The 25,078-nt window shown below is 35.6% G+C and overlaps 2 long non-coding RNA genes across 6 annotated transcripts in view; one reads left to right on the plus strand and one right to left on the minus strand.

Annotated features, from left to right (window-relative positions):
• Window positions 1–14,242, plus strand: part of LOC119257612 (uncharacterized) — a 246,451-nt gene extending 232,209 nt beyond the window's left edge. For 3 of the 4 annotated variants that reach the window (XR_008553905.1, XR_008553907.1, XR_008553908.1), the window contains 2 exons: window positions 6,238–6,711; window positions 14,103–14,242. This is a non-coding gene — a long non-coding RNA (uncharacterized LOC119257612). The remainder of the gene's footprint in view (window positions 1–6,237; window positions 6,712–14,102) is intronic. The other variant, XR_008553906.1, reaches the window with a different exon arrangement.
• The window catches only part of LOC129146750 (uncharacterized), a 131,744-nt gene that overhangs the window by 63,801 nt on the left and 42,865 nt on the right, over window positions 1–25,078 (minus strand). The window contains exon 3 of one of the 2 annotated variants that reach the window (XR_008553909.1): window positions 12,256–12,309. The exons of the other annotated variant lie outside the window; for it this stretch is intronic. This is a non-coding gene — a long non-coding RNA (uncharacterized LOC129146750). The remainder of the gene's footprint in view (window positions 1–12,255; window positions 12,310–25,078) is intronic. 2 annotated transcript variants of the gene reach the window in all.

Consider the following 25,078-nt stretch of genomic DNA (forward strand, 5'->3'; position numbering starts at 1 on the left):
CATTTCAATTTTGCTGCTTGTAATTGGTCTGTTTAGGTGTTCTATTTCTTCTTTATCTAGCTTTGGGTGATTGTAGAGTTGTAGGAATTTGTCCATCTCCTCTAGATTGTTGAACTTGTTTCCATATAACTGTTCATAGTAGTTACTGATTATTCTTTTGATTTCTGCTGTGTCCGTTGTTTCTCCTCTTTCATTTCTGTGCTTTCTCCCTTTTTTTTGTGCTTTCTCCCTTTTTTCCTTTGTGAGCCTGGCTAGGGGTTTGTCTATTTTATTTATTTTTTCAAAGAACCAGCTCTTGGTTTCATTGATCTTTTGGATTGTTTTTTTAGTTTCAATTTCATTTATTTCTGCTTTGGTTTTTATTATTTCTTTTCTTCTACTGGTTTTGGGGTTTTTTTGTTGTTCTTTTTCTAGATCTTTGAGCTTCGAGATTAGGTTGTTTCTTTGAGTTCTTTCTTGTTTTTTGATGTGAGCTTCTATTGCTATATATTTTCCTCTTATTACTGCTTTTGCTGCATCCCATACATTTAGGATATTGGTGTCCTCCTTGTCATTCAATTCAAAGAATTTTTAATTTCTTCTTTGATCTCCTCGTTAGTCCAGTGGTCTTCCAGTAGTATGGTTTTTAATCTCCATGAGGTAGGATAGTTCCTTGCCTTCTTTTTATGATTTATTTCTAGTTTGATGCCTTCGTGGTCAGAAAAGATGGTTGGTATGATTTCAATCTTGGTGTATCTGTTGATGTTTGTCTTGTACCCCAGTATGTGATTGATCCTGGAGAATGATCCGTGTGCGCTTGAGTAAAATGTGTACTCCATTTTTTTTGGGTTTAGTGTTCTATAGATGTCTGTTAAGCCCCAATGCTCTAGGTCCTTATTTAGAGCTTTAGTTTCTTTACTTATTTTTTGTCTTGTTGATCTATCCATTGTTGATAGTGGTGTGTTGAAGTCTCCCACTACGTATGTGTTTTCTCTGATGTCTGTTTTCAGAGAGGACAACAGTTGTCTGATATATTTTGGTGCTCTTTTTGTTTGGTGAGTATATGTTAATGAGTGTTATTTCTTCTTGAAGTATTGTCCCCTTGATCATAATGTAGTGACCATTGGGGTCTCTTTTTATTTTTTTGAGTTTGAAGTCTGTTTTATCTGATATAAGTATAGCTGTTCCTGCTTTCTTTTTTGGCCCATTTGCTTGTAGGATTGTTTTCCATCCTTTGACTTGGAGCCTATTTTTATCTTTTGTAGCTATGTGTTTCGTGGAGACAGCAAAAGGTTGGGTTTTGTTTCTTAATCCAGGCTGCAACTCTGTGTCTTTTTATTGAAGAGTTTAGTCCATTTACATTTAGAGTTAATATTGATATGTTAGCATCTGTATTTGCCATTATGTTTGTCTTTCCTTTGATTTTATTTATTTATTCTTTTAATAACTTTTTTTTTTTTTTTGGTCTTCTTTCGTTGTTATTCGTCCCTCTGAGGTTCTGGCTTTAGGATTCCTTGTAGTATTTTTTGGAGTGGGGGTTTAGTCGTAATGAAATTCCAGAGTTTCTCTTTGTCTGGGAAGGTCCATATTCTTTCTTCATGGAGGAAAGAGAGCTTTGCGGGATAGAGTATTCTTGGTTGGCATCTGTTTTCTTGGAGTCTGTTGACTATGTCCCTCCACTCTCTCCTTGCCCGTAGTGTTTCTTCAGAGAAGTCTGATGTCAGCCTGATTGGTTTTCCTTTGAATGTTATCTGTTTCTTCCCTCTTGTCAGCTTCATTATTTTTTCCTTGTCCTGGATTCTTGGGAGCTTTACTATTATGTGTCTTGCTGTGTTTTTCCTTTCGTCGTGAAAGTTTGGTGTTCTTCTTGCTTCTTGTATATCAATTTTCAGCTCCTTCTTCGCATTTGGGAAGTTCTCTTCAATTATCTCCTGCAATATTTTCTCTGTTCCTACATCTCTCTCCTCTCCTTCTGGAATTCCTATAACTCTTATATTTCCTTTCCCCATGGAGTCAGATAGTTCCCGAAATCTTTCTTCATTCTTTTTCCTTCGTACTTCTCTTTCCTTTTCTGTTTTGGTTCTTTTTATTTCTGTGTCTTCAAGAGTACTTATTCGTTCTTCCATTTCATCTATTCTGCTTTCATTGCTTTTCCCAGAGTTCTTTAGTTCCTCCATTAATTCTTTGATCTCCTGCATTTCTTTTACTTCCCTCTTTAGGGACTCAATTTCCTTCTTCTGATCTATCACTTTTTTAATCATGGCAATTTTAAATTCTCTTTCTGGAAGGCTCAGAAGTTCTTCCAAGTTGCTGTCGTTGCAATCTGGGGAGTGGTTTTCTTTTTGTGGTGTGCTTCTTTCCTGAGGAGTTGTTAGGTTGCGTGTGGTTCTTCTACTCCCTACTGTCTGTTTTCTAATTTGTCGTATGCGTTGGGACACTGTGTTGCTCGGACTGACTGGCATCTTGGGTGAACTTCTCCGCTCCCCTCTGGCTCTTCCAGGAGCCATCTCTGTCTTCTGGGGGAGTTTTCTGCTGGTTTTAGGCAGTTTTTACTGAAGAAATGTCCCTGTTCTAAAATGGCGAAGCGAGATGCAGTCCCTGCGCCTCCGGTTTCAGGCACACTCTTCTGCGCCCCTGGTCTGCCCTGGACGTGGGTGCCTGCTCCCTCTGTGGGCTCAGACTGCTGGTCGGAAGGGGCCTGGCGTGGGGTGGGCTAACTTCCCGGCTGGCCACTGGGTCCTGCAGAAGCCTTCTGCCCTTTTCAAGCAGTCTTAAGAAATTTCCTGTTCTATGGGGTGTTAGTGACTTTTTTTTTCCTGGTCGCTAGGTGGCGCCAGAGATCTCTCCTATTGTCCTTGGGGGGCTGTTTTTCGCCTCCCCCCACCCCGTGGGACAGGGAACAGAGCGGGAATGGTAGGGTACACCTCAACAGCTTTGGGGTGCTGTGTCTGCCTTGTGCCCCACCGTAGTGGAGAACCCACGCCCCTAATTTCGTGCCCTGGGTCTCAGTTCCAAAGCCCTCATTTCCAGGACGCGGGCTGTAGCCCAGTTCAGTGGCGCGGGAATGGTGCCTTTTGCACCACTCCGGTGCCTGGGCGCCTGGTTCCTGCTTACTCAGGGAGGGACCTTCACCTCAGTGAGGACCTCCGTGCGTCTCCCCGCAAGCCTAGGTCGTCTCCCCGCAAGCCTAGGTCGCAGGCGCGGGGACCTGGGCAGCCGCGATCCAGTTCTGCATTTGCTTTTCAAGCGTGCCAAGCGCACCGCTTTCCCGCACAAGCTTACCGGCAGCCCGGGCTGTGTGCGCGTCTCCCAGGGTCTTTGTTCTTCTCTAATGGCGCCCGGAGCCGTTCGCTCACCGCTGCGGCGAATCCTGCAGGGTTCGCCTCAGCTCCCGTTCACGGGGTGTGGTGGCTGCAATAGTTCCTTTCCACTCACAGTCCCGCTTGCTGCGTAGTTTGTTCTTGTTGGCCGTTTTGGTTTGTTGTTTTCCTCCTCTCTGCCGGTTGGTTGGAGAGTGCCGACTCTGTTAGCGGGGGAGGGGAGCAGGGTTCTGCGCTTCCCTCCCTTCTAGTCCTCTTTTATGGCCACTTTCTTCTTCGGGTAGTTTGCTGGAGTCACCCGTTTATCTTCCGTGTCCCACTTCTCACTGGGACCTGCCGCTTTTCCTCCCTGTTAACTTTTTTTTAATGGGAGATCTTACTCGCAGCGTCTCTTCGCCGCCATGTTCCACAATCCAACTTTCTTAGTGGAGACACTAACCGAGGTCAAACAAATGACCTAAGTTGGGCTTGATCACTCTTCTACTTGATCCTTAAATCCCACCTATGCACTGACGCTGGTGGGATACACCTTGGGACTATCCTTGGATCGTGAGTCTATCACTTTCATGATTATACTGTAGTCTGATTATTTTTAAGTTAGCACTAGCATGTATGATTAAAATATTCTATACCTCATTTCAGATAGGGGACTGAGAAGGAAGATCTGAAAGTACCCTTTAAGACTGTTTATAAGAAGTAGTAAAACTTCCATGTTCCAGATCAGGAATAAGATTTCATCCCCTCATCCAACATTCTCATTAAACACCTCTCAACATGACACTAAAAATCCTACTCTCGGCCACAGCTATGGATATAAAACTATCCTGTCTTTTGGGTGTTTGAAATCTATAAATGGAATATGAGTACATGTAATCTTAAGACATCAGAAAGGAAACGCCACAATAAAATACTTGAGTTGAGAAGAAAGGGCTCTATCATAGTCAACAGAGTTTGTAGGGAAGTCTCAAGGAAAGGATTATACACTAAGAGAGATGACAATAAAAGAGATAGATGGAGATGCACATTCCGGAAAGTGAGTAAGGAAAGGGAAAGGCAGGTCATGTGAAGAGCAATTAGGTAATATTGAATTCTCACGACTGATGCTAAAAGTCACAAATTTGCCTTAATAGAAATATATAAACACAACTATAATACATTTTTTCTCTTATTGACTATGTATATTACACCTTAATAGAATAACTTCACTTAAGTGCTAATTAATACAAAGGAAAAAAAATAATCCCTTTGGCTTTGACTTTTTCCAGTTTAAAATGAATTGCTAACTTTTGAGTTGATCTCATCTTTAAAATAGTTTTCTTTTCCCTTGCTTAAAATGCATTACAGGTTACAGTAAAGAAATAAACACAAAGACTTTAAAAAATATTTTCCAATGTAAAGGACGTATTTTACAGTAGTATGGAATGACATTTACAAAATTATATTAATCAGTTTCATGCTTAAAACCTTTTGTTACTAACAGTAAAATCGTGTCAGTAAAATAATACGCCTTGAATTCAAGAAAGTTTTATTTCCACTTAGGATATTCTTTGACTGCCATACATTTGGGAAAAAAGGATTAGGGAAGAGCATGGGATGAAGGGAAAAAGGCTTTAAGAAAAGGAGTCATAGAATATGTGAGAGGAGGAAAGAAAGGGAAAGGAGGGTAGAGAAGCAAGCAGAGGGGGGCTGAGAGAGGAAATAATCTTCTTAGTAATAATTTAGAATGTTTCAGATTCTCCTTGAAACACTGCTTGCATTTTAAAGGAAATTGGTGGCATTTTTCTCTTACTACAATTCAAGAACACTGCGAAAAACATCTTTTCCCATGGAAATGAGCAATTTCATTGAACCTTCTAGAGACCATATGGTCACCACTAATCTAGTGACTTAATCCTCTCCTTTGGGTCTCTTATTCTATTTCAGGTTATCTATCCTTTGCCTCCAGGCAGGACTACAACTAAGTCATGTAAGACAGATGGATTTCTAGCCTAGTCAAGATTTCTAGGGAAGTCATTTCCTCAGCCTCTCAATATTAATCAAAAGAACCAGCCGCAGAATTTAGAGAGAATAGTAAAATATCCCAAATAGGTGAAAGTTTTTCATATAATTTCTTTTTGAATATATGTCTAGCATGTATTCAAATAAGACATGCTCTCTCATTTTCTAATAAGATATATGTGTATTTGGAATTAAATAAGATCTATATAATTTAATAAATTCAAACCTACAAAAAGCTGTACTTTGAATTCCTTTTTCCTCACTAAAAATATAAAATCTAATTGATAAAGAAACACAAATGAAATATTTTGAAAACGATGTAAGGTTCTTTACAGACAGAACCAAAGCTTGCTTTTGTGTTTGAACGTGTCTCTTTCACTCTAATCTTTGAAAGTCTTAAAGTCATCATGGTGACTTTTTTTTTCCCCCTGATCAATCCCCAAAACATTTGAGAATTTTATTTTCTCAACACCAATGTAAAACTTCACAGTCAACGCCCCCAAAAGAAACTTTAAAACATGGAAAAATCCAAGTTGCTTACCATCATTGTCTTATTAGTTTTGAGTGTTAATTTAATATTTTTATTACTTGTAATTTCCTGTGTTCCATACAAACTCTCAGGCCCATCCTCCATATCCATTCCTTACCATGCACATCCTTAAGTTTCACTCAAAGTAATTCCTGCAAAATGTTTCCTTTTATGCAAAGTAAAAACTACAGTTCAATAATGATGAGAATTATAATACATGCATTGATTATTTTGCTCAAAAAGTTATTCAATGAGCTAATTATTATTCCTAATTTGAAAATGGGGGGAAAAACTTTTTTTTAATAATAGGAATAGTATTTGCTAGCAGCTATTTGGATCTTTCACCGGTCTTGACACTGTCCTAACCACTATTTTTTTCTTTTTATTAAATTCTTTTCCAATAACACATAGACCAATGGAATAAAATAGAAAACCCAGAAATAAACATATGTATTTATGGACACCTCATCTTTGACAAAGGAGCAAAGAATGTGCAATGGAACAAGGACAGTTTGTTAAATAAATGGTGCTGGGAAAACTGGCCTGCTAAATGCAAAAGAATGAAGCTAAACCACTACCTTACATCATACAGAAAAACCAACTCAAAATGGATACAAGAATTGAACGTAGGACCTGAAACTGTAAAATATATACAAGAAAATATAGGCAACTCCATTGTACATCTCTATAACATCTTTAAAGACATGTCCCCAAAAAGATGAGCAGCTGGGATTACATCAAGCTAAAAAGCTTCTGTACAGCAAAAGAGACATTACCAAAGCAAACACACCCTACTGATTGGAGAAAAGTTTTGCACACAATACAACTGATAAAGGATTGATCACTAAGAGGTGATGCAACCGTCTCTAAAGAGGAAATAAACAGGTACATGAAAAATTTTCAACATCACTTGTAATCAAGGAAATGCAAATCAAAGCCACAATGAGATACCACCAAACAGGAAACAACAAATGTTGGTGAAGAAATGTGGAGAAAAACTCTCCTACATTTCTGGTGGGAATGCAAACTGGTCTAGCCACTATGGAGGAATGTAGGGGAGCCAAATCAGAGATCAAGAAAAAAATTTTAAGTTAAAAAACAAAATCAATAGGCAACTATAAATCAGACATTTTGCAAGGGGAGGGAAGAGCACAAGGGACCTATGGTGATGGTGCACAGGTGAATTTGTGGTGGGAATTCTATGAGAACTACACCTGAGAAGAGAAAGCATACACTGTATAGGAGAAATTTCCAATGAAACAGAGAAGTGATGAAAAATATTTTCAAACTAATGTTTGGTTTTCATGTCACTGTGTAATTTGGACACTTAAACAGATCATTATGACAATTTTTTGTCTGAGTAAAGCAGTACTCTGAGTGATGAACATTATGAAGTAGTGACTCATACCTAGATTTGCTGAATTTCTAATAGAATACTGAAATTATATCACAACTTCTAAACTATAATATTGATCTTGGTAAACAATATCATGATTCAAGATAGAAATTGAGGAAAATATAATGAAGGGAGGAGTAAAATTATTTGGAGCTGATGGATGTTTGTTGTGATGGTTTAATGGATATTTATCTCCAAACTCATCAAGTTGTGTTAACTATGTACAGCTTTTTTGGTGTATCAATCATAAAGTGTTTTTTTTAAAGTATATATATTATATATATAATATACATGATTGCTATAATAGCTCTAAATAACACACACAAATTAAACATACACAAGCAATTCTCAGCTACCCATATGGGATTAGCTATTTAAAAATAGGTAATCTAGGCAAAGGACCAATCAATTTTTAAAATTATACATTCACCATGATATATGGTTAAATTAACCTTACAAAACAGACTCTCTCCAGTTCAATTTCAGATTAATATTAATTACTTCACTACAGTTTAAATTCTTACCAATATATCCATTAATGATTTCACAGTCCTATCTTAAACCATAAATTATGGATAGTAAAAAACATGGAATAATTACCACCATAGGAAGGAAAGTTGTATTACTAGTTCTTGCCTTTATATGAAAGTTGATGTGCATAACATTCTAAATCATTCCCTACTTCAGATGTAATCTAATATTAAATCTATAGGTCTATAATAAAAAGATAGGAAAAAAATGAACAAATAGGCACATCAGAATTTTTAACCAGAGGTAAAAGGTTCATATTCTTACTGCCTTTGAAATTTTCTATAGATTTCAGGGTGGTGGAATTTCAGATAAAAGAAGTGTTCAAATGTCATTGTAACGTAAGTTTTGAAAATACAAGAATTCTGCATGTTCTAGTTTTTTTCAAATACATTTTTAATAGGGTCTTTTGACTATATTCATAAAGGAAATAAGGATTGAACTAAGTTTCAACAATTTTAAAAATTTAATCCATCTAAGTAAAATATTTTGCAACTTAAAATGAGTTCTTCATACTTGCTGATACATGCTACCTGATTTTGCTTCATCTGTCATTTTTAATACTGTCAATAAAATCATTAGACATCTGCTTCAGTTTGATTGAGAAACATTTTTAAATGTTTTAAAATGCTTTTCTATACACATTTCCCTCTCAAAAATAGCTTAGCAAAGCCAAAGAGGAATTGTTTCTTTTATCTAAGTTTTAATCAAGCAATGTAAACTAACCTTATATTGAAGAAAAGCTTTTTATTTGTCCCTGCCAAGAATTCTATATTATATATAAATGTCTCACTCTAGGGATGGATGGATTTTAGCTGAATATGATACATTATCTTTTTCTTCCTTGAAATTGTTTTGGGATTCCTTAAGATAAAAGATCTATATAAAAGTTATTATTATCGGTTATCTGTCTTGGTTCCTTGATTCGTATATTGACTATTTCCCAAAGGTAATTTTCATTAAACCTTATACTGTTATACTTCCAGACCTTCACCTCTTTGTGTCTGCTTCACTCCCTGCTCTCAAACTCAGAAATGTATAGGGAACAAGTGATTTTTTGATTGATTTAGGGAAGCAGGTGGAAAATTTTGTGACCTTACATTTTTTTTGAAGCAAGTTTTCTCTTTCAAGTTCCTTAATCTGATATAAAGGACATGGTAGTCTCTAATCACACTCTAATCTCTAGTGGTCTAAATCCAAATAATTTCTTCCTGCACCCTGCCTGGTTGAGACTTAAATCCCTTATTATTCAATGATCCTATTTTTAAACTCTGTTTGGGAAAGCAGTGGTGACTTTTGATGCTAATCCTATTCAGTCCACTGATTCTATCCCCTTGAGGGAAATGACCAAGGATTTTTAAGGGAAGTAAATATATAGTCAGCTACATACCAAAAAAGAGGAGAGCTAAGTATGTTCAAAATTAGAGGTTAATAAAAAATATAAACTTTATATTAAAAACCAAGCATTTTATTCTGATGAGTTATCTAATAATTCCATTTGAAATAGCTAGTTAAATCCTCTAACCAGTTTTTTCATTGTTACAAGATTGTGGGATAAGCATTGGCCTTATATACAAGCAATAGCCTTGATAACTCCTCAGAGCCTTCAAATAAAAACTGAAACTAGTCATATTCCATATGAGTTATTCAAACTCTAAATATAAGATGAAAATCCTTAGGTGGTCATTTCTTATTTTACTGTTTGGAAGATTTAAATGGCCAAAAAATTAAAAAATATATATATACAATAGAGAAAGCTCTGGGTTGGGTGTCAGGAGACTGATTTTCATGTTTGAGATTCCCATTGTCAAGCAAGTATATAAAGTTTTGATTATTCTGAACTAATTTAATTCAAAAAATGGGTTTTAGTAAATTATGATTAAGTCATTTTGGCATTAAAAGACTATGAAATAGTTTAACCTTAAGCAAACTATTTTTTACCTGCTGTTGACCTCGTTAGAACAAGCCAGGGGTCTGCAACACTTCCTTACCAGAGACCTCCCAGCCTGTAGCACTGTACCAGCTTATCAACTTGTGTGTCAGTATCTTGCAGACTTAATGAATTCTCCAGTGTTCTGCTTGGGGGGGGTGGGGGTGTGGGTGTGTGTGTGTGCACTTAGCCTCCCTAACTGTTATGTCCCTTTTGAGAAGGGTACTGAGTAATCCTAATCTGCATAAGAAAATGAATGCAGACTTATTACCTATGTCAGCTGCCAAAAGACACCATCAGGCTGTATAGGTCTGAAGGTCACTGTAGAAGCTGATCTTGTTCTGTCTCTTCTCTGTTTTAGTAAAGCATGTTCCAGTGCTTGACTGCACTGTTCGCCTGGCACACTCCAATACCAAGATGCAGTGAGATATTCATGCTGATCAGCTATAGATATCACTTACTTGATAAAAACTTAACATGAAATATACATTTATGGATCTAACACTGATAATATATTGACAATCAAAATTCCAATAGTGGCCATTTTTTTCTATCATGAGACAAGTAATGTTGGCCCTTCACTTCCTCCTGTCACACTGCTGCACCTGCTGGTCCTATGTGGCGTGGCCCTCCCATCACTGGGTTTTTATTCTTATGTCCTAGATCTTAATTAGAGTCTCTCTAGCTTTTTCTTCTATCTTAGAGAAAAGAACTTTTGTCATTTTCTTTTCCTTCTTAATTTTATTTTGTCACACCACTGATCGCAAAATCTAGTGACTTTGTAGTGATTTACAAATTCACATTTTCTATTAAAATATGAGCTACATGAGGACAGAACCATGGTTTATAAAATGCCCGCCATTAACATGGCTTCTAAAGATCTGCTTAGAAATTATTTGTGAATGAATGCCTAATTAAATGCCTATCCTGATATTTCTTCCTTCCTCAGTTCCTCTCTAAAATTATTATGCATTCTTATGCTATCATGACAGAATCATGGAATATATGCAAAATTCTAAATCTGAAAATTATTGTTTCAAAATGTACGAGCCTAGGTTTTTAAGTAGATCTAAGTTTGAATTTTGTTCTCTCTCTTGAACCATGTTAAATTAAGGAAGTCTCTGGACATCTTTCACTTCATGATATCTTATGTTGGGACATTATTATAAATTCACATTTGTCTTATAGCTAATATTCTTAAATATATTGTAGTATATAGCTACTAGTATATAGTAGTACAAAGCTAGTACATAATAAAAGAGTAAAAAATTCCATCATTGATAACTAAAATTTATGTGATTAGATTCCACTTAGGTTATTAACTAAAAACCCAGGTATCAACAGAGTTAAATCTGCATTTTATCACTTCTGGGGCTGGTTAAGTTGAACCAGAGTACTATAACCTATCTCCTCTATATGACTGTAACAACAGAAGTCTGGACAGAATACAAAAAGCAATTCTGCACAGGCTCCTACAGGTAGTAGTAGGCAGATTGGGTGAAAAGTGGAACATGAAGGATGACTTATTTTTATTTTATTTTTTTATTCTTACCTGACTTTCACCTGAGTCTGGCCTGAAATACAGACCTGCATAGTATCAGAGAACATAGCCTGCAAAGAAAGCCTTCTTGTCTGACTGTAAGATCAGGGAAAGGAATACGAGATTTTAGGGGTAAGGGAAAAAAAAAAAAATCAGTTTTTTTTTTTTTTTTTTTTTTTGGTGTTTGTGTCTTTTTTTTATTTCCTATTTTCTTCTCTCACCCCTGCTCTCAGGACAGCCCCAGTCATGGGGCTGCTATGGTATTGACAATAGCATGAACTCGTAAGATACCTAAAAGTAGAAAATGCTTATTTCTAATCAAGGGAACCCCTGTTGTCTGATTATCATGATTACCTGATTATTTGATTTTCTTATTATTCAACATCTCGCCTCAAAGATGAACCCAGTGGTGTGGAATTATGTAATGGCATCTGAGCTAAATTTCTACAACAAACTATTTTCTCCAATAAAGAGTTGGGGAATGAAACCAGTGGGAACTAAGCATTGTGAAGGAAATATTGAATCAAGAACTAGAAGCAGATTCTGTAATCCTGTACATGAACCAAAACATTCCCAAGGTCAACATTCAATAAGATAGAGCAAAGGATTTGAGCATTTGACATTTAACTTTGATATACATCACCGCTCAAATATTTTAGTCCCAGATGAACTCTTCAGATACGAATACATGGCAGACTTTGTAGGTGGCATTGTAATAACATATTGGAGTTACTACCAACAGTAGGTTAATTAGAATGTGTTTTCTGAACCTAACCATGTTAACTGCCTTTCAAAATAACAACGATATAGTGAATGGGATTTTCTAAAGGATTTGATTGGGACACACAATTCCCTCAAATAATATTCAAAATGACCAGAATAATATTCAAAATGACAAGATCTGACAAATATTTTAAAATACTAGTTGGTCTCAATAGCAGAATAAAGGTGACAGAAGAATCAGTGAAATTGACAGAAGAATAGTAGAAATTTTCTAATATAAAGAGTAGAAAGATTGAGAAATTAATGAGTTACCTTTTTTTTCATGTTCAGTTGCAGAGAGAAGGATACAATGTAGTTTTACTTCAACTAGTGAAAAAAAAAAAAAGGAAACTACAGTATATCTCTATGAAGAAACACCGAAAAACCATTAATAATAAGAATGCATTTCTGATATATGTAAAAACATAGATAAACCACAAATGTACCCAAAGTAAAATATATTAGCCTACGAACCATAGGATTCAATTTTCATGCCATTTCAAAATAGGCTTAACAATAAGAATGTAGACGGAATCTGTGATTGTTAAGATTATGAGTGAAGAGAGTTATCAGCTATAGAGTCACAACATGAGGTAATGTTTTTGGGTCTGTGAAACTGTTCTATCTTTGTTACGCTGTCTTAAAATCAAAATTCATAAAACTCTACATCAAAATCAGTGAATTTTACAATAAGTAAATATAAAAACTAGCATTTTCTTACCTATAGTGTCCCTTCTTAAATTTTCTAGCTATATCTTCCTTTCTAATTATTTTAAAAGTATATGTTAATGACTACAATTGACTAAATACTTAAAGGTAAATTAATATTAAAAACCAAGAGGAAGATATTTTTGCCTTCATGAAGCTTACTTTGTATTGGAAAGAAATAGACAATGAACATGGCTATTGAACCACATGCAGAAAATGTTATTTGTTAAGATTGAGGAGAAAAAGCAGTGGAGGAATTAATAAGTGACCATACCATTACATAGGATGGTTATGGAAGATGTCCCTAGCCAAAGAAAATCTCACTGAGAAACAACATTTTAGTTAATATTGGGTCATCATGAATTGTGCATCAGTTGTACTCTATAGTCAACTGAGAAACAGTGAGAACAAGCTGTTTATATAGATCATCCATGATAGTAATGCAGAAAGATTCAAAATCGGCTAGTAAATATCTTACCTAATTTTTATCCATAAGACTTTATTACATTTTTAAAGAATCAGTCTAAAAACAACTTTAATATTCATAGCCATACTTTGTGCTAAATTGCTCTAAAAGTCCTCAGATGGTCTCATCTCTTGTTACTAAGAAGCAGCGGTGTAGAAAGAAACAAGGTGTTTCCATAAAATATATGGACAGTTTGATTGCTGAAATGACATTTACAAGTATGGGAAATAATGTGATATTTTTATATTATTGCATGATAATTCTGACAGCACCAGTAATATTAGTCATGATGTGGATAAATGGGTGAGAAAAAGCATAAATTCAAAATGGCAGAATCAGGTCTGCTATTTGAAAGTTGCAGAAGTCTTATTTAAAGTATTACTAAAAGCATGGAAGATATTGTCAAGGTACACAGGCATTAGAAACATCAACCCCAACAGGATCACCAACATAAGAACATGAATTCATCATTGTTTAAAATGAGTGTACTCATTTCTATAAACTAAAAATAATACTGTTTTAATACTCCAACATTACAATTTCTATTACATATATTATTAGATGTTCATACATCTTACTGAAATGCTGAATTTGACTTTGATTTTGAGTTTTAAAGCAATAAAGGGTTTTGGCTTGTTTAAGGCAGTATCTGTCCTACATAGATCTCTTTACAAAGTATTTGTATTTCTTCTTGTTCTTAATATTATAAAAATATTTCCACTAGGAGCATATCCTATAAATCTATTTCATAAAACTAAATTTTGAAAATGTAGTTAATGACTAAAAAAAAAGAAGTAACAGACACTTAGTAGTTCAATTGTTGTGAGGATGTTTTTGACTTTTCCTTTTCTATTCTGCTCTGAGTTTTGCTTTGCTTATGTGAGGGGGCTTGGTCCAATCTGTTGAGGTCTTAAGAAAATAATTGTGTTTTTTTTTTTTTTTCAAGGAAATCTGCTAGCAAACTTCCTTAATACATGAAGTGCAACACTTCTTTGTATCACCAGTCTGCAGTTGCTGGAATTTCTTACTTATCAGTCTCCATTATCTTATGAACTAATTCCTTGAAAGAGAACTCTCTATAAAAATATACAGGTAGATATCAATAGATAAAATTTACTTTTTTTTCAATATATATATATATAGTTTTACATTTTACTAGTTCTGTTTCTCTAGAGAACCCTAACTAAAACAGCAGATTATCCATGTGGAAATAACAGGAGAAATATTTGTAAAACCATTCTGAAGGAACAGATTATAATGCAGGGACACCAGAGGAAAGAAAACTAACCAAACTAATAACACCACTAAAAAATCCTTTAAAAACTCAGCCCGACACAAAAAAATTTAAGACACACTAGTTAAAAATATTCATCTCAAAATTTGAAGATAACACAGTATTACAAACATTTGTTTAAGCCATAGAGAGGCTGCTTTTTTGCAAAGGATCCTAACTTAGATTTAAACTTGAATACTCAAGTTGAATACTCAATTATTAAAAGACAAGAAAAAAACATTTTGGATCTTGAATCATAACATACATAAATCTAAGAATGTTTCTGGCCCCTGGCATGTTATTCATCTAGTATTCACCAGATCAGTCATAAAAATAGTGAAATAATTTTAAAATCAGTTGGTAAACAACTGATGTTCTTAGGCTTGTGATTGCCTCTCTCTGAATAATAGAATTGGATAGGAGAAACAATGTTAATCATACAAATTGCTAAGAACTTTGTTAAAAATGTGTCAAGAGGTAGCTACATTAGACAAGAATAATTATATCAACATGCATAGGTTATAAAAAGTAGAATTAAAAAGCTGGACAAAAGTAATCTAAGAAGTTGAAAGTAACCTAAGAACAAAATATACTTTTGGTAATTGTACCCTTCCTTTCTGAATTAATTTTATTTTATTATTTTTTTTATGGTTTAATGTAGCGATCTAATTTATTTTTCCATGTGAATAATCAATTGTTCCAATGCCTCTTTTTTTTATAATAAATTTTATTTTTATATTCCCCATACAATTGCAACCCCCCCATTCTGACCCCAATCCCTCCCCTCCCCCCCACCCCCAAAAAGTGTCTCTGGTTCATAGTTTTTTGTTGATTTTGATTTTCACTTTCTTATAGTTATTCATTTTCCTGGTCCCTTATCAATTAAACATACTAAAACAAAAATTCACCCCTTACGATAAATTGCAACAAGTAGTGAAGAATTATCAAATAGATGATGTTATCAGACCACAGAATGATTACGAACTCAAAGAAAATAATAATAAGCATGTTTTTGGGAATTTACAGAATACGCTAAAAAATTAATCAGTAAAAGTGAATCTAAAAATGTAAGTAAAAATATTCAGAACTCAGTCATGATCCCAACATATCAAAACCTGTATAATGCCACTAATCAATACACAAGATGTCTAGTGAAAATGGTTAAGAAGTAAAATGGGCATGAAAAAAAATTGTAAATAAAAAAACAGGGATTACAAAGCAAGTACAAATAAGTCAGCAATAACAGAAATAATTTCCTAGAAACTATAATTTATGACAACTTACTTGAAAAGTAATTTTAAACATCAATGACCCTGTGTCATTAAGAAAACTGAATCATTCATAACATGTCTTTACCTTTTCTTACCTAGCTCCCACAAGATAGATTTCAAAAATATCTAGTCACAAACTTCAAATTAGTCAACAAATCTCTAGTAATAAAAGCAGTATATAATGGGGAAAGGAAAGTCTCATCAACAAATGGATTAGGAAAACTGGACAGCCACATGCAAAGGAATGAAACTAGATCATTATCTCACAGTTCACATAAATGAACTCAAAATGAAGAAAAGACATGTGTATAAGACCCAAAAACCTAAAATACATTGAAGAAAAAAAGCAGCAAAACACTCCATAATATTGGCTTCGGAAGTGTTTTTGTGGACTCGTCTCTAATAGCAAAAGAAACAAAAGTAAATATAAACAAATGGATAACACCAAACTATAAAAGCTTCTGCACAGTGAAAGAAATTACCAGTAAAGCCAAAAATGCATCCAACTGAATGGAAGAATGATTTGCACATCACACATCTGACAAATGACTGATATTAAGATCTACAAAGAACTCATACAACTCAACAAAAAGTAACAACCCAATCAAAAAATGAACAGAGAAGTTGAATAGACACATCTCCAAAGAAAATACACAGATTACCAACAGGCACAAATAAATAATTCTAATAAGAATGGACATTATACAAGAAACATATTTGAATAAATTAGATCTAAAAGTATTTACTTGACTACATCTCAAATATAAAATGATGAGGGCAAAACTCAACTTGTAAGGGAATACATACAGCATGATTTCATTTATATCAATTTTCAGAATATAAATATATATGTATATATATTCTATGGATATTTACATGTAATAGAAGTACAAAGATAGGAGAGGACTAGATGACCCTATTAGTTTATTATTTATTTGACAATTATCCAGTAGCTATAATATGCTGTCATTTTGGGTTTCAAAATGAATGTATTTATTGCTTCAAGGTTTTTATGTACTTGTAGAGAAGGAAGACAAAAAAGATAGATAAAAAAAAATGTTAGAGAGAAAAAAAATATTTAGCTAATGTTTATAAGTAGGGAAAGTAAGGAGAAAATGCAAGGTGATTATTAAAAATTGTGTAGAAATTCCATTTCTCAATTGAAATATAGTAACAATTGTGAAAACATAGCCAAATATATAAAAATTAGTTTGACCTCATCAGTATTTACATGATTGTTATATAATGTTTCTGTGTATTTATAATGTGAAATGAAAAGTGACACTCAAACTCTTATAACTTAGTAAATATATACTTAAATGAATTACCATATTTCAAATAAAGTGTCGAGAGCTTGGAAGAAGAATATTTTACTATGTTCTTTGTAGCTATCATTTAGCAGAAACTATGATATAGAGCGTACTCTGACTAATCCATCCTCTAGTAATCTGCATTAGAGGAATAATTCAAGGAGCAATAAAATTATGTGGATAAGGATGTTCATTTTTGCATTATCCATAAGAGCAACAACTAGAAACAACCTAAATCAAAAAGTGATTATTTCAATAAATTGTGGTTCAGCCTTACAATAGCATATTATGTAGTTGTGGAATGAGATCTCTAAGTACCTGAAGGCAAGTGTGCCTTTGATATATTGTTGAGTGAAAAAAGTACTAGAACCATATGAATAGTGTGAAGCAAGATTTAGTTTTAAAAAGTCTATCTGTTTATATATTCATAGAAAATGTCCAGAAGGATAGACACAAAACTATTTATTGTGGCTATGTCTGGGACATGGAATTGCAGTGGATTTTAATGTGAATTTGTTTATTCTACCTTATACATTTTTGCATTGTTGCATTTTAAACACCAATATTATTTGATTAAAAATATTAGAATGATTACTAAATGTAGAACTTTCACAGGTGGGAAATTGATCACTAGCCTTAAAACTCCCTGTTCCTCTCATTAATTATCATATTCACATATCAAAACTTTTCCTCCAATTAAATACCTGTGCTTATTTCACTCCTGTACCCACACATAGCACATAACTGGAGAAATATAGTCAACCATGGTGATTGGTCTCATTTGAAGTTCATAATTATTAACAAGTATGCTCTTTAGAGATGCCAAGAAATCAAAATCCACTTCCCAAAATCCAGTCAGTACCCCATGCTCTCAGAGAACTATTTTCCCTCTTTCCTTTCAGATCTTTAATCCTATCTCCCTCACCATCAATCTCAGCTTACAACCGTGTTACTTATTTAACTGGGAGAAAAAGGGACAATAAGGAGAGAATTTCCACCAGCTTCAACCAATCTACCTGCCCTCAAGAAGTCTCTTTCCTTCTGAAACCATGGGTGACTTACAACACTCCATAAGATCCAGTTGGAGCAATCCTCCTCATAGGCATTTCACTCTACTCATCCAACAAGATCACAACTTCAGCAATTCCTTACCTACTATATCATAATTTATTTCCATTTATTAAGTTATTTCTAGAAGCATGCCAATGGTCTATAATACCTGACATCTTAAAAACATCAAAATATCAACTTCTTGACTCTGTATCCCCATTGGCAATATCTATTTCTCCCTCTTCTCCTTTTACAGCAAACATTTCAATGTTTACCTCCCTGCACTACCACTTTCTTTTCCTCCTTCCATTTTCTCTTGAACTCACTGCATTCAGTCTGATAGCCCACCACTTAAACAAGATTGTTCTTATCTAAGTACTAATGGTGACTTCTCACTAATTCTCTGATTTGGTTTATCATGATATAACCTAACTCTGCTTCTAGATTATTCTACTAGTGTCTTCATATTTGACTGGGCATTTCTTCCTGATTTTATTCTTTATATTCTTCTGAATTCTTTCATCTGGCCAGTTTGAAGGCACATAGGGAATAAATCTTCACTTCCTTAGCAATCTCATTTAGTCCCAGTGATTTAAGACATATTTCCATAATGGAAATGTCTATATATACATCAATAATTCAAGTCTTTTTTTCTGTAATTCTTAAAAAAATCTCCAATTACTAATATTTCCATTTAGAAGTTTGTCTTCTCACACTTGCTCTGCCACTTTCTCCTCCTTCAGTCTTTATTATTTCAACAAATGACAAAAAGACCGCTGAGTGATTAAACTAAAACCTTGTTGTCACATCCCACAGTCAGTCTGTCAGAAAATGCTATTATGTCTACTTTCAAAAATGCCCAGAAACTGACCACTTCACACCATTGTTATTACTTATCTGTACTGTTGTAATGATTTCCAACTTATCTTCTCTTTTTTCCCCTACTGCCTTTGCTCAACAAAGCAGTGTTCTTTAAAAACAAGTCAGACCATGTTATTTCTCTTTCCAAAATCCTTCCAATGGCTTCTCATCTCATTTATAGTAAAAGTGAAGGTTCTTACAATGACCTAGAGAGCCCTACATGATCCATTTTCCTTTTTATTACTCTTCTGACCTCATCACCTACAATTCTCCCCCTCATTCAGTTCATGCCCTGCTCCTTATTGAACACACTAGACAAATTCCCTCCTGAGAGCCTTTGTGCTTTCTTTTCATTTTGCCTGAAATGTCCTTTTAATACATAGATGTTGCAGAGATATAAATGCTTGTTTTCTTATGTATTCTAGAAGATTGTTCAACTTTTATCTTCTGATTGACAACTATCTTGGCAAGTCTATTTAGCGTTGTAAAGTTGTCTTCAACTGTGGTACTTCCTAGTCTCTTTGCTTTATCTTTCTCAAAAGCATTTATAGCTATCATAAATATCAAATTTATTTCTTTCCATATTTCTTTACAAACTATAATATGCAAAAAATATTCATAAAATCAGGATCTGCTGTATTTATCATTCTGTGCTGACCATCTAGACCATGCTTGGAATGGTAGGTTTTTAACAAATATTTCATAAATGAATAGTCTAGTTCAGTCATACTCAATACAAATTATTTGAAATGCATTAAAGGACAAAGTGGGTGATTTAGAAAAGCAGCCTAAAGAAAAATGTAAACCTCTTTGTTAAAATGTGGAATAAAATCATCTGTTGTTATTTAAATTAACCTATTAAAATAAATTATTTAAAGCTCAAAGCATTAATTTTCTCAACAATGGGTAGTAGACTAATTTTATCATTAGGACTATACACATTGCTAAGGATTTCATCTATTTCAGGACATTACCTAATGATAGTTGCAATGTAAATTTGTAAAAATGAATTACAATATACATATTTTAATATAATGTGATAATTATTTTGTCATTAGCATTAGACAAAAGTGAAAAGACTGATGAAAATCTACTTATGCAATAAATATTCCTATTACATTGTGACTGGATTAACTTTAAAAATTAAGCATTTTCTTTTTTTTCTTCAGTGATTTTGATATATGATCCTGTAAATCAATTAAGAGATTTTTTTAAGAATTTAAATTTAAATTTTAATCAGATATCAATATGTTAGTGATTGGGGGGCGGAGCAACATGGCGGCGAGGAGACGCTGCGAGTAAGATCTCCCATTAAAAAAAGTGAATAGGGAGGAAAAGCGGCAGGTCCCAGTGAGAATTGGGACACGGAAGATAAACGGGTGACGCCAACGAACTGCCCGAAGAAGAAAGTGGCCATAAAAGAGGACTAGAGGGGAGGGAAGCGCAGAACCCTGCTCCCATCCCCCGCCCACAGAGGCGGCACTCTCCGACCCGCAGAGAGGAGGGAAACAACAAACCAAAACGGCCAACAAAAACAAACGACGCAGCAAGCGGGACTGGGAGTGGAAAGGAACTATTGCAGCCACCACACCCCGTGAACGGGAGCTGAGGCGAACCCTGCAGGATCCGCCGCGGCGGTGAGCGAACGGCTCCGGGCGCCATTAGAGAAGAACAAAGAACCCGGGAGACACGCACACAGCCCGGGCTGCCGGTAAGCTTGCGCGGAAACGCGGCGCGCTCAGCGCGCTTGAAAAGCAAGTGCAGACCTGGATCGCGGCTGCCCAGGTCCCCGCGCCTGCGACCTAGGCTTGCGGGGAGACGCGCGGAGGTCCTCACTGAGGTGAAGGTCCCTCCCTGAGTGAGCAGGAACCAGGCATCCAGGCACGGGAGCTGTGCAAAAGGCGCCATTCCCGCGCCACTGAACTGGGCTACAGCCCTCGTCCTGGAACTGAGGGCTTTGAACTGAGACCCGGGGCACGAAAATTCGGGGCGTGGTTTCTCCACGACGGTGGGGCACAAGGCAGACACAGCACCCCAAAGCTGTTGAGGTGTACCCTACCATTCCCGCTCTGTTCTCTGTCCCACGGGGTGGGGGGAGGCGAAAAACAGCCCCCCAAGGACAATAGGAGAGATCTCTGGCGCCACCTAGCGACCAGGAAAAAAAAAGTCACTAACACCCTATAAAACAGGAAATTTCTTAAGACTGCTTGAAAAGGACAGAAGGTTTCTGGAGGACCCAGTGGCCAGCCGGGAAGTTATTCCACGCCAGGCCCCTTCCGACCAGCAGTCTGAGCCCACAGAGGGAGGAGGCACCCACGTCCGGGGCAGACCGGGTGCGCAGAAGAGTGTGCCTGAAACCGGAGGCGCAGGGACTGCATCCCGCTTCGGCATTTGAGAACAGGGACATTTCTTCAGTAAAAACTGCCTAAAACCAGCAGAAAGCTCCCCCAGAAGACAGAGATGGCTCCTGGAAGAGCCAGAGGGGAGCGGAGAAGTTCACCCAAGATGTCAGTCAGTCCGAGCAACACAGTGTCCCAACGCATACGACAAATTAGAAAACAGACAGTAGGGAGTAGAAGAACCACACGCAACCTAAAAACTCCTCAGGAAAGAAGCACACCACAAAAAGAAAACCACTCCCCAGATTGCAACGACAGCAACTTGGAAGAACTTCTGAGCCTTCCAGAAAGAGAATTTAAAATTGCCATGATTAAAATAGTGATAGATCAGAAGAAGGAAATTGAGTCCCTAAAGAGGGAAGTAAGAGAAATGCAGGAGATCAAAGAATTAATGGAGGAACTAAAGAACTCTGGGAAAAGCAATGAAAGCAGAATAGATGAAATGGAAGAACGAATAAGTAATCTTGAAGACACAGAAATAAAAAGAACCAAAACAGAAAAGGAAAGAGAAGTACGAAGGAAAAAGAATGAAGAAAGACTTCGGGAACTATCTGACTCCATGAGGAAAGGAAATATAAGAGTTATAGGAATTCCAGAAGGAGAGGAGAGAGATGTAGGAACAGAGAAAATATTCATGGATATAATTGAAGAGAACTTCCCAAATGAGAAGAAGGAGCTGAAAATTGATATACAAGAAGCAAGAAGAACACCAAACTTCTACGACGAAAGGAAAAACACAGCAAGACACATAATAGTAAAGCTCCCAAGAATCCAGGACAAGGAAAAAATAATGAAGCTGACAAGAGGGAAGAAACAGATAACATTCAAAGGAAAACCAATCAGGCTGACATCAGACTTCTCTGAAGAAACACTACGGGCAAGGAGAGAGTGGAGGGACATAGTCAACAGACTCCAAGAAAACAGATGCCAACCAAGAATACTCTATCCCGCAAAGCTCTCTTTCCTCCATGAAGAAAGAATATGGACCTTCCCAGACAAAGAGAAACTCCGGAATTTCATTGCGACTAAACCCCCACTCCAAAAAATACTACAAGGAATCCTAAAGCCAGAACCTCAGAGGGACGAATAACAACGAAATAAGACCAAAAAAAAAAAAAAAGTTATTAAAAGAATAAATAAATAAAATCAAAGGAAAGACAAACATAATGGCAAATACAGATGCTAACATATCAATATTAACTCTAAATGTAAATGGACTAAACTCTTCAATAAAAAGACACAGAGTTGCAGCCTGGATTAAGAAACAAAACCCAACCTTTTGCTGTCTCCAGGAAACACATTTAGCTACAAAAGATAAAAATAGGCTCAAAGTCAAAGGATGGAAAACAATCCTACAAGCAAATGGGCCAAAAAAGAAAGCAGGAACAGCTATACTTATATCAGATAAAACAGACTTCAAACTCAAAAAAATAAAAAGAGACCCCAATGGTCACTACATTATGATTAAGGGGACAATACTTCAAGAAGAAATAACACTCATTAACATATACTCACCAAACGAAAGAGCACCAAAATATATCAGACAACTGTTGTCCTCTCTGAAAACAGACATCAGAGAAAACACATATGTAGTGGGAGACTTCAACACACCACTATCAACAATGGATAGGTCAACAAGACAAAAAATAAGTAAAGAAACTAAAGCTCTAAATAAGGACCTAGAGCATTTGGGCTTAACAGACATCTATAGAACACTAAACCCAAAAAAAACGGAGTACACATTTTTCTCAAGCGCACATGGATCATTCTCCAGGATCGATCACATACTGGGGCACAAGACAAACATCAACAGATACACCAAGATTGAAATCATACCAACCATCTTTTCTGACCACGAAGGCATCAAACTAGAAATAAATCATAAAAAGAAGGCAAGGAACTATCCTACCTCATGGAGATTAAAAGCCACACTACTGGAAGACCACTGGACTAACGAGGAGATCAAAGAAGAAATTAAAAAATTCTTTGAATTGAATGACAAGGAGGACACCAATATCCTAAATGTATGGGATGCAGCAAAAGCAGTAATAAGAGGAAAATATATAGCAATAGAAGCTCACATCAAAAAACAAGAAAGAACTCAAAGAAACAACCTAATCTCGAAGCTCAAAGATCTAGAAAAAGAACAACAAAAAAACCCCAGAACCAGTAGAAGAAAAGAAATAATAAAAACCAAAGCAGAAATAAATGAAATTGAAACTAAAAAAAAATCCAAAAGATCAATGAAACCAAGAGCTGGTTCTTTGAAAAAATAAATAAAATAGACAAACCCCTAGCCAGGCTCACAAAGGAAAAAAGGGAGAAAGCACAAATACACAGAATCATAAATGAAAGAGGAGAAATCACAACGGACACAGCAGAAATCAAAAGAATAATCAGTAACTACTATGAACAGTTATATGGAAACAAGTTCAACAATCTAGAGGAGATGGACAAATTCCTACAACTCTACAATCACCCAAAGCTAGATAAAGAAGAAATAGAACACCTAAACAGACCAATTACAAGCAGCGAAATTGAAATGGTAATTAAAAACCTCCCCAAAAACAAAAGCCCAGGACCTGATGGATTTACAAATGAATTCTACCAAACATTCAGAGACGAATTAGTGCCTATCCTTCACAAACTCTTCCAAAAAATTGAGAAGGAAGGGACAATACCAAACACGTTCTATGAAGCCAATATTACACTAATACCAAAACCGAATAAGGACAACACAAAAAAGGAAAACTATAGGCCAATCTCCCTAATGAACACTGATGCAAAAATCCTCAATAAAATTTTAGCTATCAGAATCCAACAATGTATCCATAAGATAATTCACCACGACCAAGTTGGATTCATTCCAGGGGCACAAGGATGGTTTAACATCCGAAAATCAATCAACGTTATCCAACACATCAACAAAAAGAAATATAAAAACCATATGATAATATCAATAGATGCTGAGAAAGCTTTCGACAAAGTGCAACACCCATTCATGATAAAAACCCTTGAAATTCTTGGGATACAAGGAACATACCTCAACATCATAAAGGCCATCTATGACAAGCCAACAGCCAGTATCATTCTCAATGGTGAAAAGCTGAAAGCAATTCCATTAAGATCTGGAACAAGACAAGGATGTCCACTCTCACCACTGCTTTTCAATATAATACTGGAAGTCCTAGCCAGAGCAATAAGACAAGAGAAAGACATCCAAGGAATCCAAATAGGAAAAGAAGAAGTCAAACTATCACTATTTGCAGATGATATGATAATATACATAGAGAACCCCAAAATCTCCACAGAAAAAGTAATTCAACTCATCAATCAATTCAGTAAAGTGGCAGGATACAAAATCAACACGCAAAAGTCAGTAGCCTTCCTATACACAAACAATAAATCTGAAGAAGAAGAAATCAAAAAAACCACCCCTTTTATTATCGAAACAAAAAAAATCAAATATTTGGGAATAAATCTAACAAAAGAGGTAAAGGACCTATACAAAGAAAACTATAAAACACTGTTAAAAGAAATAGAAGAAGACACAAAGAAATGGAAAGACATCCCCTGCTCATGGATTGGAAGAATAAACATTATTAAAATGGCCATCCTACCAAAAGCAATATACAGATTCAATGCTATTCCAATCAAAATCTCAATGGCATTCTTCAAAGAAATAGAACAATTATTGATGAAATTCATATGGAATCACCAAAAACCCCGAATAGCCAAAGCTCTACTGAAAAAAAAAG

The sequence above is a fragment of the Talpa occidentalis genome, unplaced genomic scaffold (assembly GCF_014898055.3).
Source record: "Talpa occidentalis isolate TD23 unplaced genomic scaffold, MPIMG_talOcc4v2.1 talOcc4.4, whole genome shotgun sequence".
NCBI classification, from domain to species: Eukaryota; Metazoa; Chordata; class Mammalia; order Eulipotyphla; family Talpidae; genus Talpa; species Talpa occidentalis.